The 12,647-nt window shown below is 38.0% G+C and overlaps 1 protein-coding gene across 3 annotated transcripts in view; it reads left to right on the forward strand.

Moving 5' to 3' along the window:
* Window positions 1-12,647, forward strand: part of SUGCT (succinyl-CoA:glutarate-CoA transferase) — a 720,769-nt gene that overhangs the window by 406,166 nt on the left and 301,956 nt on the right. The window lies entirely within an intron of this gene.

Here is a 12,647-nt window from a genome sequence, read left to right on the forward strand (position 1 = left end):
ATTTTCACAAAGGCAGGTGGGGATATGGTTGGTTATTCTGACTCAGGCTATTTTGAAAAATAAATACTTCTAAATTTTTTTGTGTCTAAACATATCTTCATATTTATGATATGTATATACACACATAACAGAAAAATGATGTAGGAATTGAAGACTCAAAAGAAACGTGTGTGTGTGTGTGTGTGTGTTGTTCGTCTAAAGCAGTTAAATTTGTATTTAACATGAATTGACACAGTAAACGTTTATTCCACTTGGTGTTTATTTGCCATCGGCATGGGAAAGAGGGTGGAGGTGAAAGAGGAAGAGATATTTTAATTAGACCTGATGATAGGATGTTATATGCTTTATCCCATTTTCCTTTTATTTAAGTGAAAACTAAGTACCATATGAAGTCATCAGCCCTTTTGAAAGCTTACTTTAAAATTTCCCTATGCGTAATGTAATTCTTGTGTTTACCATAAAACCACTGTATGAGACGACAGTACAATGGATACCTTTTTGCATATACTTATTTCCTCCTGTAATATTTCCAAGAAAACTGCCATGCAGAATTAATCATCTAAAAGGCTTATGAGACTCTGTCTTCACTCATTTTGTTGTGTGTTCATAAAACCATAGATATGTGTAATTTTCAGGCAGAGAGGATGTCAAAATATTTTACAGCCCACTCCATTGTCTGTGAGCAGGTTAGGGGTTATCTCTGTTTTATAACTGAAGAGGTGATATACATAGTAGTTAAGTAACTTTCCCATAGTCACATATCTAATGCTTGGGGTTTCATGCTCAAAGAGTGATTAATCTTAATAAAGAACTATAAACAAGATTAATTAACAATTACGATTTAAGCATTTTTCTTGGTTTTCTGCCATTAGCATTTCTCCAGGTTCAAGCTTTATTAGCATCATATATAATAATAGTTAAATAATCCTGATTAATCTTAAAATATTCTTATTAGGGAAAGCATAAATTACAGGATGTATTATTCTTTGAACAGACTGCATTTACTTTTTTTGGTGAACACCTTATTATTTTATTTTATTAACATATGATAGATAATTTTAAAAAAAATTTATTTTATATTGGAGTATAGTTGATTAACAATGTTGCATTAGTTTCAGGTGTACAGCAAAGTGATTCAGTTATACATATATATGTATCTATTCTTTTTCAAATTCTTTTCCCATTTAGATTATCTCAGAATACTGAGTGGAGTTCCCTGTGCTATACAATAGGTCCTTGTTGGTTATCTACTTTACATATAGTAGTGTGTGTATGTTAATCCCAAACTCCCAATTTATCCCCCCTCCCATCTTTCCCCTTTGGTAATCATAAGTTTGTTTTTTTTTTGTTTTTTTTTTTTTTTCTTTTTGCGGTATGCGGGCCTCTCACTGTTGTGGCCTCTCCCGTTGCGGAGCACAGGCTCCGGACACGCAGGCCCAGCGGCCATGGCTCACGGGCCCAGCCGCTCCGCAGCATATGGGATCCTCCCAGACCGGGGCACGAACCCGTATCCCCTGCATCGGCAGGCGGACTCTCAACCACTGCGCCACCAGGGAGGCCCCATAAGTTTGTTTTCTAAGAATAGACTGCATTTACTAATGTGGAATCTGAAATAATGAATATGAAGATGCTTTGCTGGCCTTAAAGCACTGAACAAATGTTATTATTTTTTACCTTGATTTTATCTTTCAGTCATTTGTCTGCCATTTTTTCCTAGAATCCTGAGTAGTACAATGCATACATTTGCAGAGAAAACTGAAGTCTGATGTTTTTGCTAGCTAGGAAATAATTCTGTTGCACTACAAATAAATATATAATTAAATTTCTACATCTACATATAACAAAGTTTCATAGTGATCTAATTAAAATAATATAAATAAAATTGCTTTTGAACTGATACAAACCAGTAATCGGTGTCATTGTGACTTGTCACTCTGTTCAGTAATCTCATAGAATTATTTAAGTGTGTGTGTGTGTGTGTGTGTGTGTGTGTGTGTATCCTCAAGACTGTGATTTTAGGCAACATTTTTTATTCACCCCCTTTAGTTTTCTGTTTATCTAGTTCAGACTCTTCAAGTCACCAAATGGTTGCCTTGGGAGAGTGTGCAAGGCTAGGTGTCTTTTCCCAGTGACAATGACTACTACTCCACACTTTAGTTTCCAAAGAAAGACATTGTATTGCTTTTCTCACATGTGGACACAGGTCCTTAGCTAAATCACCCCAGTCCATCAGAGCCTACCCTATCACTTTGTATGAGACATATAAAAGATTTGGGGATAACAGAGGGAGAATACAACACAGGAAAATAACTCTCAATAGCAGCACATATCCAGATCCAGCCCAGACTCTTTCCAGGCCAGCTGCTGACCTCTCTCAGCCTCCCCGACAAGGCAGGCGTAGCTAATCCTCCACTGCCAAAACCACTCAGGCCTCCAGGCTGGGAATCTGGGTCAAACATTGACCCCAGATTTACCTGCCCTACTATGAAACTTTCCCAGGGTTATTCATAGTGAGAACAGCTGTACCCTTCTGGGAAACCCCTTCTCTGTTCACAGGATTACAGTCAGGACCTGTGTGGCACCAACAAGAAAATCATAAGTAGGCCATCACTGGTGCATTTCTTTTCTTTTTTGTTTTTTAATTTTATTTATTTTTTGGCCACATTGGGTCTCCATTGCTGCACGCAGGCTTTCTCTAGTTGTAGCGAGCAGGGACTACTCTTCATTGTGGCATGCGGGCTTCTCATTGTGGTGGCTTCTCTTGTTGCGTAGCATGGGCTCTAGGCACACGGGCTTCAGTAGTTGCAGCACGCAGGCTCAGTAGTTGCAGCACGCAGGCCATAGAGTGTGCAGGCTACAGTAGTTGTGGTGCGCAGACTCTAGAGCGCAGGCTCAGTAGTTGTGGCGCACGGGCTTAGTTGCTCCGTGGCATGTGGGATCTTCCCGGTCCAGGTATCAAACCTATGTCCTCTGCATTGGAAGGCAGATTCTTAACCACCGTGCCACCAGGGAATTACCTGGTGCATTTCTTAAATCCAATGTTTATATGTGGCCAATATAAAATAGAACAAAGTACAGCTGTGTTGGTTTAAGTCAGGTCAGCAACCCAAAGTCTCGTTGGCTTGGGCTTCCCCAAGTCCACCTCAACAACTCCTCAGGCCACTCTGCTAGGTTTAGAAAGAAGATCACATCTTTAAAGCATCTTTTCTCCTAGGAGTAATTTATCGACAGTTTCCTTTTTCTGTCTCATCATTGAATAATTTTTGCTTTAGAGCAGCCATTGGCATTGATAATGAAAAAAAGAAGGAATTTTTATCAGATATTAGGAAAAAAAACCCTATTCTCCATGTACTTAATATTCTAAGGAAGAGACCAAAAATTTTAAAGCTTACAGTGAGCTAGGCAGGTGCTTTTAAATATATATTATCTGCCTCAACTCTGTGATGAAACTGTTATCCTGCATATTATAGTTGATGAAAATGAGTGCCTAAAAAAGGTGAAGTTATTTGGCCTACGTCGTAATGCTATGAAGGGATGGATCTGGATGACGCTATAGGCTGCATTCTTTCCATTCCACCTTTCCATCTGTGGAGGCTTCAGGAAATGTATTGTGCTTCTTTAATTTCTGCTATAATATATTATTATGATCCATTAATGCCTTGAGCAGAGAAGTGAATGGAGGAGAGCCTGTGGAGAAAAACACTTTGTAGAAAGTGGGGAGTCGTTACTTGGCAAGTTGAGATTGATCAGACTGACAACATTTAAGAAGCAGAGGACACATACACACTACTACATATAAAACAGATAGCTAATAAGAACCTACTGTATAGCACAGGGAGCTCTACTCAATACTCTGTAATGGCCTATATGGGAAAAAAATCTAAAAAAGAGTGGATATATGTATATGCATAACTGATTCACTTTGCTGTACAGCAGAAACTAACACAACATCATAAATCAACTATACTTCAATAAAAATTAATTTTAAAAAAGAGTCAGAGGACAAGTCCTCACAGTACTTCTTGGACAGGGGCCTGGAAAAAGAGAAACTTTGGGAACTTTCAGCAACTCCCTTCATGCTCTGTATCTCAATGGGCTACTAGATACCCCCTCTACTTTTTCTTTTCTTTTACTTTTTTCCTTTTTCTTTTTTCTTTTTTTGCCATAAAAAGAAGAATACAATAAATTTTCAACATAATGTTAGGAACCAGCTACAGCTATATCACCCACCACTCTCTTCTTCCAAATCACTCAGCGACCACAACTCATTAAACGTGAAATGTGGAAACCAGAATATAGAGATGGCCTTTGCCAACAAATGTTAAAACATTTTTATATTATACCTATTTATACCTGTGACTATTTATACTTGTGAGCTGGGTAGGATTTAGAATTTGTACCAATGGTTGATAACCTATGATCTTAAGCTTAGTAGCTTAAACTATTTATATTCATCAAAAGCAGTTACTGGTACCTTTCCCCTGCATAAAGTTGATGGGAAAATGTCCTAAATAGGACAGATAATTGGAAGGAAAAGCAGCTTAAAATAACACTAGATCCTGGACACATTTAAGGGCAAATGGTCACATTCCCACATAGTGTGAAATCTTCATTTTATTCAGAACATGGCTGACATGTTTATAAGCTAAGCTTCTTTTTCAGACCAGAGAATCCCACAGATGTCTCATCTGGGAGGACTTATGAACTGTGTGAGTTACTTTCTTGTTATTGTTAATAAAACCAACTGTTCAATTTAGAAATCATCTCTTATTCTTTTCATGGCTTTTTGCACATTTCCTTTGTGGCTTTAAAAGGATCCTTTGTATTTTAATAGTTTACTCACTCTTTCCAATAAAAATAGCTAAAAAATAAGACCACAGTAGGCATTGTGAGTACACCACGTCCTTGGAAGCCACATTGGTATACTACCGAGAGTCAAAGGACCACAGAGGCACAGACACAATTCTCCAATGGCTTTTGTCAGCGTATCAAGAGCATTTTGGTAATGTCGCATGTTGTGGCTGCCAGTGTTAAGTTTTCCTAGTTTGTTTAGGAAATTGAATTCTTTAAATATGCACAAATTATTCTAAGTCAAATACCTAGGAGGTCAAAGGAGAACTCTTTAAGGCCCTATGGGCTAGCCAAGGAAACATAAGGCTTCACCTCCATGCAGGGCCCCCCCACTGACAGCTTCAACTTTACCTATTTTTTAATACTTGGACATATGTTTCATTGCCTGCTTGAGGTCCAGTAGTCAGGGATGGTTGAGATCTTCTCTCAGCTATTCTATTTAGCTATTAAAGTGTTCATTTACCTATCTTTTACGTTTCCCATTACCTCCCCATGGGGGCTCATGTACCAGTGCATTGAACAGATTAGTGAAAGTCTTAGTAATTTTCCTGTTATGTTTATCCACACCTGTATTACCACATTCCATTATTTAGAACCAAGTTTGATCACTAGTGGTAAACAGATTATAAAATTCATGAGGTCAAGGATCATGCAGTTTTGCCTCTTAATCGCTGTATTAACAGTGCAGCCAAGTGCCTGTATCCAGTGGATGTTAAATGAATATTTGTTACTTGGATGAATTAATGCTATCCATTTCTGGATAGAAAAACTGAAGCATAGGAGCTTATGAGACTCTTTTAAGTTAAACAGCAGGTAGGTAGAAGGTGAGGAATTAGATCTTATATCTTTTTGTTATTCTAATCAACCTTTATTTTTCATCAGACTGCTTCCTTTGAAAAAAAATTATTAACTTATGAATATATGATTGTTAAGAGTTGAATTAATTTTTCCCAACATATTTATCAAACAAGGAACTGGTCTGTCCTGGCTTCCTTAGCAAAAGCTCTTAGAGGTGTAATTGTGCAGTGTGTCCCTTCAGGTTCAAATAGGTTTTTCTAGAATCTTTCAGACTGGATACAGAGACTCCTATGACATCGATAAACAATGTGCATTTTATTAATTCAAACTAAATCAATAGGAAAACCTGTTTCAGTAAAATCTAATTCAATTTATTGTAACAAGTATTAACTACTTTACAAGCTTGGGGTGCAAATAAGGTCATGTGGTAATCATCGGTGCTGTTTACCAAATATTCCCAGCTTTCTGCCTCCTGGTGACATTGGTGGAATTGTACTTCCTGGCTTTCTTATAGTGGGATGGGACCGTGTGACTAGATCTGACCAAAGTGTGAACAGAGGCTGTCATTTTCAGGCCAAAGCATTTAATACCTGGTCTGAGACCCTACAGAGTTCTCATTCTCTTTGGCACAGTGGAGTGTTAAATGCTGGAGATGCTGCTTCTCTGTCAACCTGGATCCCTGAGTGATTAAGTGGAGGAGAGTCCACTCCTGACCCAAAGTTGTCATTTAGCCTGGGAAAGAAAGGAATCTTTGTTGTTGTAAGCCACTGAGATTTGGGGTTGTTGTTACTGTAGCATAATCTAACCTATCCTGACTGATATAGGAAATACTTTTCTTATTTTTCCACTTCATAGAAGTGATCATTGGTTTGAGCCTCAAAGTATGTGATTTCTTTTTTCTAGTAGGAAACTGGAGAAAGGCATTACAGGAAGAGGGACTGTTTTTTTTTTAATATTGATAATATATTTTATTTAATCTAATATGAGCAAACTATTATCACTTCAACATGTAATCAGTATAAACTTTATTAATGAGGTGTTTTATATTCTTTTGTTTGTACTAAGTTTTCAAAACTCAGTGTGTAGTTTAAACTTAAGACACATCTCAGTTTGGACTAGCTGTATTTCAGGTACGCTACAGCTGGTAATATCATATTGCACAGTGCAGCTTTAGGCTTTTGGTTCTTTACTTACTGAATGATATGATTTGTAAAGGGTATTTTAGCACTCAGTTTTAAAAATTCTTATTCTGGTTAAAACTCACCAGTGGTGATATGCAAAGTTCTTCCTCATCTCATAAATTTGCAAAACCAAAATAAATCATTATTATCATGAAACAAATAAAATGGCGAATTAACTAAAGGAAAATTTTACTTACATTCATGAAATTGTATCATAATTATGGCTATATTAGTATAAAGCTATTCAAAAATTTTGAAAAGTTAGAAACAAAATGCTCGATAGAATTGTCATATACAGGAAGAATGATAAATCTCACTAGGAAGTCTCTGATCGGTGTTTTGGGACTGTTCTTGTAGACATGAAAGTGTTAGGGAAATAGTGAACCCAGAGTGGCTGGGCAGGTGGGGCTCTGATGAGACATCCATTTGGAAAGGAGCTTATTGGGATACGCAGGGAGTAAGAAATAACTGTAGGATATTATTTGGAAAACAAGATGGTAAAGAAGGTGATGTAAGATGGTAACTTCGACCAGTAAATGACAGCTGTCATCCCAAACCCAGCATTGTTGTGTATAGGGTACCAATTTTCAAACCTCTCACATGTGATACATGACTTCTAGAACTGAGAGTATTCTCTTTAAACTGAGTTGGAGGGAGGAAGCATGTTGGACTTTCCAAATACTCATAAAGGAATAGTGATTTCTAAAGAGAATCATCTCCATCTCCAGGACTGTATCCTTTTCCACCCACAATTCTAAAGATGATGGTGGCTGTCGAGATGGGATCGTAAGAGAAACCCAAGTGGCTCACCTTCCTCCTCACTCCCTTCTGAACAAAATGCTGTCTCTGGTTCCTGCTGCCCACTTCAGTCGCCACAGGAAGCAGCCCTGCTTTGCAGTCAGACGGAAGAAAGGGAGGTTTGAAACCAGCACTTTAAGGGAAGCCTCAGAGGCTGGTGCTTGAGATTTGCTTGCCACCAGTTGTTCTCCTCACCACAGCATACCACGGGGTCGGGGAAATGTTCTGAGAAGTTTGTGGGTAGCTTGTGGATTCTCATTAATTAGGAAATTAGATTGTTGACTATAAATTGGAGAGGTAGGAATGTCTTTATTTAATGTTGAGGAAATGAAGTGTGGGAGGTTAGTTGATAGCTATGCTGTTTACACCAAATTGCAGCGGTTTACTTGCTTTTGCTTTGGGGGTCATTTTAACTTCAGCACCAAAGCCAGTCCCTCAGAAGGAGGCTCAGTCCCCGCCGGAAGGGTTTGTTTTACAAGATTTCCTGTATGAGCATGATTCTGAGTAATACAAGTAATCTTATTGATTGCAAGTCTTCTTTCTCTTCCCCCAAAGTGCCCATCTGATTTTCTTCTTCAAGACTCTCTTGTTCCTTCTAGAAACAAACTTAAAGTCCAATTGTTTTTGATTTCTGAACCGTTTCCCTAGGCTTACCAGCTTGTGGATGAAACTAATAAATTGTAGTATCATCGCTGCTCACTAGTATAACTCCAGGTTTCTTAAGAGGCCCACCCTTAAGCAGTCTTTTCTTTCTTTTTTTCTTCTTTTTTTTTTTAAATTGAAGTATAGTTGATTTACAATGTTGTGTTAGTTTCTGGTGTAGAGCAAAGTAATTCAATTATATATAGATATAGATATAGGTATATGTTCTTTTTCATATTCTTGTCCATTATGGTTTATTACAGGATATTGAATCTAGTTCCCTGTGCTATACAGTAGGACCTTGTTGTTTATTTATTTTATATATAGTAGTTTGTATCTGCTAATCCCAGACTCCTAATTTATCCCTCCCCACACCTTCCCCTTTGGTTAAGCATAAGTTTGTTTTCTATGTCAGTGAGTCTGTTTCTGTTTTGCAAATAAGTTCATTTGTATCATATTTTTGATTCAACATATAAGTGATATCATATATTTGTCTTTCTCTGTCTGGCTTACTTCACTTACTATGATAATCTCTAGGTCCATCCATGTTGCTGCAGATGGCATTATGTCATTCTTTTTTATAGCTGAGTAATATTCCACTGTGTGTGTGTGTGTGTGTGTGTGTGTGTGTGTGTGTCTGTACACCACATCATCTATCCATTCATCTCTCAATGGACATTTAAATTGCTTCCATGTCTTGGCTGTTGTAAATAGTGCTTAAACAGTCCTTTCTTATTTTTCCCACTCTAGCCCAGGCCCCCTTGTTGGGGACCAAACCCCAGGAAGTCAGTTAGAGGCAGTGCCAGGGCTGCTATAGGAATACTGGTGTCTGTATCAGAAGAGCCAGCACCACGCACTCTTCAAGCTCTTTCTTCAAGGTGACTGTGGTGTTGGGATCCCTGCATGTCCCCTTGTGGGGAAAGCTATACTGGGCTGCACACAGTGAGGAGAATGTCTCTCTTCCTCTCTGAAGTTATATTTTGTCTGTTGGGCCCTGGAGCAAATTCCTTGTGCCCATCAAGGAAAGCACCCTATGAGCTTTACCTGCAGTCCTTCTTTCTGCAGGACTGGTATTGGGAGCTGTACTTGCAAGAGACTAGAGACTGTTCTGCCTGTCACAGTCCCTTCCTGGACATGTACACAAAATCATTTTATTATTCATTTTCAGGAACCCGCCCTCCAAACAAACAAATAAAAGCAAAAAAATTCCAACAAAAGTATAAATGCCAGAGTTCTTATCCATCCATTCATCAGTTATGTGTAAACCCCAATTTAGACTCAAGCTGGATCCCTGCACCTATTAAAAAAAGTTACTTCATTGCATGTCTTTTTTTAACCAAGCTGAAGTGCACATGTTGAAAATGTCTCCATCAGAATCCAGTGCATCCTTGTCGCTAGATGAATGGGTTGTCAAGGCTGATGTGACCACGTCTTTGCAGAATGTCATCCAAGGTATTAATTTTGTAAATGTCAGAAGTTTTACAAGAGAACCTCTGTGCATCAGCTGAATCTCTAGGGCTTTCACATCAGTTTAGGAGATAAAGTTGTAAAAATCCCTGTTCCTTTTTCTCTGGCCAGAGACACAGGACACTAAATACTTGACTTCCTATGTGATTGGAAAAATCAAGCCTCAAACATTTTGGGAAAAAATAGAATTCATTAAAGTCAGAGTAAACCACTTTTCTTTTCTTGGTCAAGGGGACGGACGTACACATTCAGAATTTCTAAAGAATCAAGATTAGAGATTTTTTTTCCTCATAAGTCTTGTGGATTAGGTTCCATTGAATAAGCATTCGTAAGATATGTCCATGGGGTGAGGATGGTGCTCAAAATCCTCTAATTAAAGACAGTTCAAAGAAATCCATTTTTACTTTGATATAGGTGGTATTTAAGTGCATTTTTCAGTACCTATGTTAAATATTTTGTTCCAGTATTTTTTGGTTGAAACATGACATGTACCACTGTCATTCTAATATAGCGACATAAATGGAACTCTATGAATCTGATGTCAGTTCTAGAAAGGAAGAGGAGAAAGGGGCTATGTTTTTTAGGTCACATATTTACATGAAATTCAAAACTGCTCATGGTAGTAGGGAAACAAGCACATTCAAGCCATGTGTAAGGTCCTGCACTCAGATGATACAAAAGGAAGAACGTAGCTTGCAGGGTAATAATTACACAAATCAGGAGTATGTAGTGTCCGACGTCTGGAGGTACACGTTAAAAATTCCCTGTTACTCAAGTTTGTCTTCTGTCTCGTTGTGCTGACTGAAGCTCCTAGGTCATCTGATGAGGAACCACAAGAGAAATCATGGACCTGCGGACACCAGGCTCCCTTGTGGCCTGTAACCAGCAAGCACATATGTCTTTGCCACAAATCTGTGTCCTATTAGTGCAATGGATTTCTGAGTGACAAAATAATACTACTTAGAAGCATTTTTCTGAAGGTTTTGAGTCTGTTATGGAAATAACGATGTTAACCACACAAAACCCTGGCTTCACATTGTGGTTCATTATTACAAAATTCCATGATATCACAGTAACCTCACCCTTTTCCCTTCCAGTACTGAATGACAGCAGCCCTGTGGATGAAAGCCCTGGCCTATAAAATATCACACAAAATAAGACCTAAACATTCAAATGGCCAAATTCAAAGTGTATTTAAAAATCCAGAATTGCCCTTTGCCTGAAAGTTTTCATTTTAAAGCATCTAGCATATCTAATTAGAAATAGTTCCTTTGGCCTTTTATAAACAAACAATTTCAATTTTGTACTGGAGCTAAAAATGTTCATTTATGTCATTATTTTGAAGTCCTCTTCCTATAACAATACTTAGGATCTTAAGCATGGTTTCACCTTAAATAGTCTCAGCTCAACTTTGTTGAGTGAAGTAGATTTTCTCTCTCCCTCAATGTTGTCTACTATAATACAGGATTAAATTGTAGGTCTACCCTCAAGCTATGGGTATAGACTTACTCCAGGCATGGGGAAAAATGAACAAACAAACAAACAAACCACACCCAAAGCCTGAGTCATTGAAGCAGTAGGAAGTCAGAGTGGCCTCATGAGAACCTACTTAGAACTATTTCCTTCCCTTCTGAGATATTTCATTCTTTTTGTCATGCACTTCAATTATTTCTAGGTACACTCTCACTCCCTTACAGTATTAGCAATCCCCTTCTAGACATTATTTATAGTAGTCCCAGCATCCTTCACAACAGAACAGTGGCTTTAGGATTTGCCCACTTGCTTGGTGGAAATGACAGGAGTCTCCCTAATGCTCTAGGTGGCTGCTTTTCAGACCAGCAGTAGTGATGGCAAGTGGGCTGACATCATTTTAAGCATAAGTAGGTCCGAAAGAAAAGAACTATAGTCTGAGCTTCTTAAATTCTAGGAGAAATTTAAATTCTAGGAGAAATTAGATACATTTTTCATTTCGTTATTCTCAAACTTGGTGTGATGTGCTTTTAGAATATCCAGCCTCTATTTTTAGGAGAAATACAACCTAAGAATGTAGAAAAAATATTGATTTAAATTTGATTTTCCTAAATTCAAACTGTATGTTTATGCTTGGAGAATTGGGTGTTAGAGACTAAAAGAGCTTAGATACATATGAATATATTTTACAAATGCATAATAACAAAAAGTACTTACATTCATATTTTTATTTGCCCAAGATAACACATTTTAAAAAAGTGTTTTCCTTTTTACTTGATTTGAGGTAGTCTGTGAGTTTCTAGAAGAAAGAGATTGCATTTTATTAACCTCAGAGTTCCCAGCAGAGTCTTGTACGATGGTTTCAACACAGTAGCTGCTCCAAAAATATTTGTGAGAGTAAATTAAATTCCTGTATAACAAATGATACTTTTATAATTGGAAAGTAGGATTGCAAGTCAGTTCGCTTGAGATTTTATTCTGAGTTTAAGTGGGTCTAGGCCTTGTGGTCTGTATAAATGGTGGCCCTTAAGCTTGTGCAAAGCATGGGGACTTGGGTCGAGGGTAAGGCAAGTGGACTAGAAATGGAAGAAACTCCCCACTCTAATTTGGTATGTTTTGTTCTTCAAAAACCAATCCATGATCTTGCTATGCCTTATCCTAATTAATAAGCATGACATCGGATTGAGCATTTCATATTTGGTCTGTATAAGCCTGCCCCACTATCTGCTATTTCTAGAGTGATCTTCCCACCATGAAAATCTAATCATGTCACTCCCCGTTTAAAATTCTTCAATGGCTTCTTATGGCATCAAGATGTAATCACACCCCTTAGCATGATTTACAGTGAGTTACACCAGGCTTCACCTTCACCACTCCCCAGCTCCCTACTCTGTCCTCCAGGCAGCCGGAAGCACCCACAGCCTTCCAACAGTCACTTCC

This window comes from Mesoplodon mirus, assembly GCF_964341445.2.
Source record: "Mesoplodon mirus genome assembly, chromosome: 9".
In the NCBI taxonomy this organism is placed as follows: domain Eukaryota; kingdom Metazoa; phylum Chordata; class Mammalia; order Artiodactyla; family Ziphiidae; genus Mesoplodon; species Mesoplodon mirus.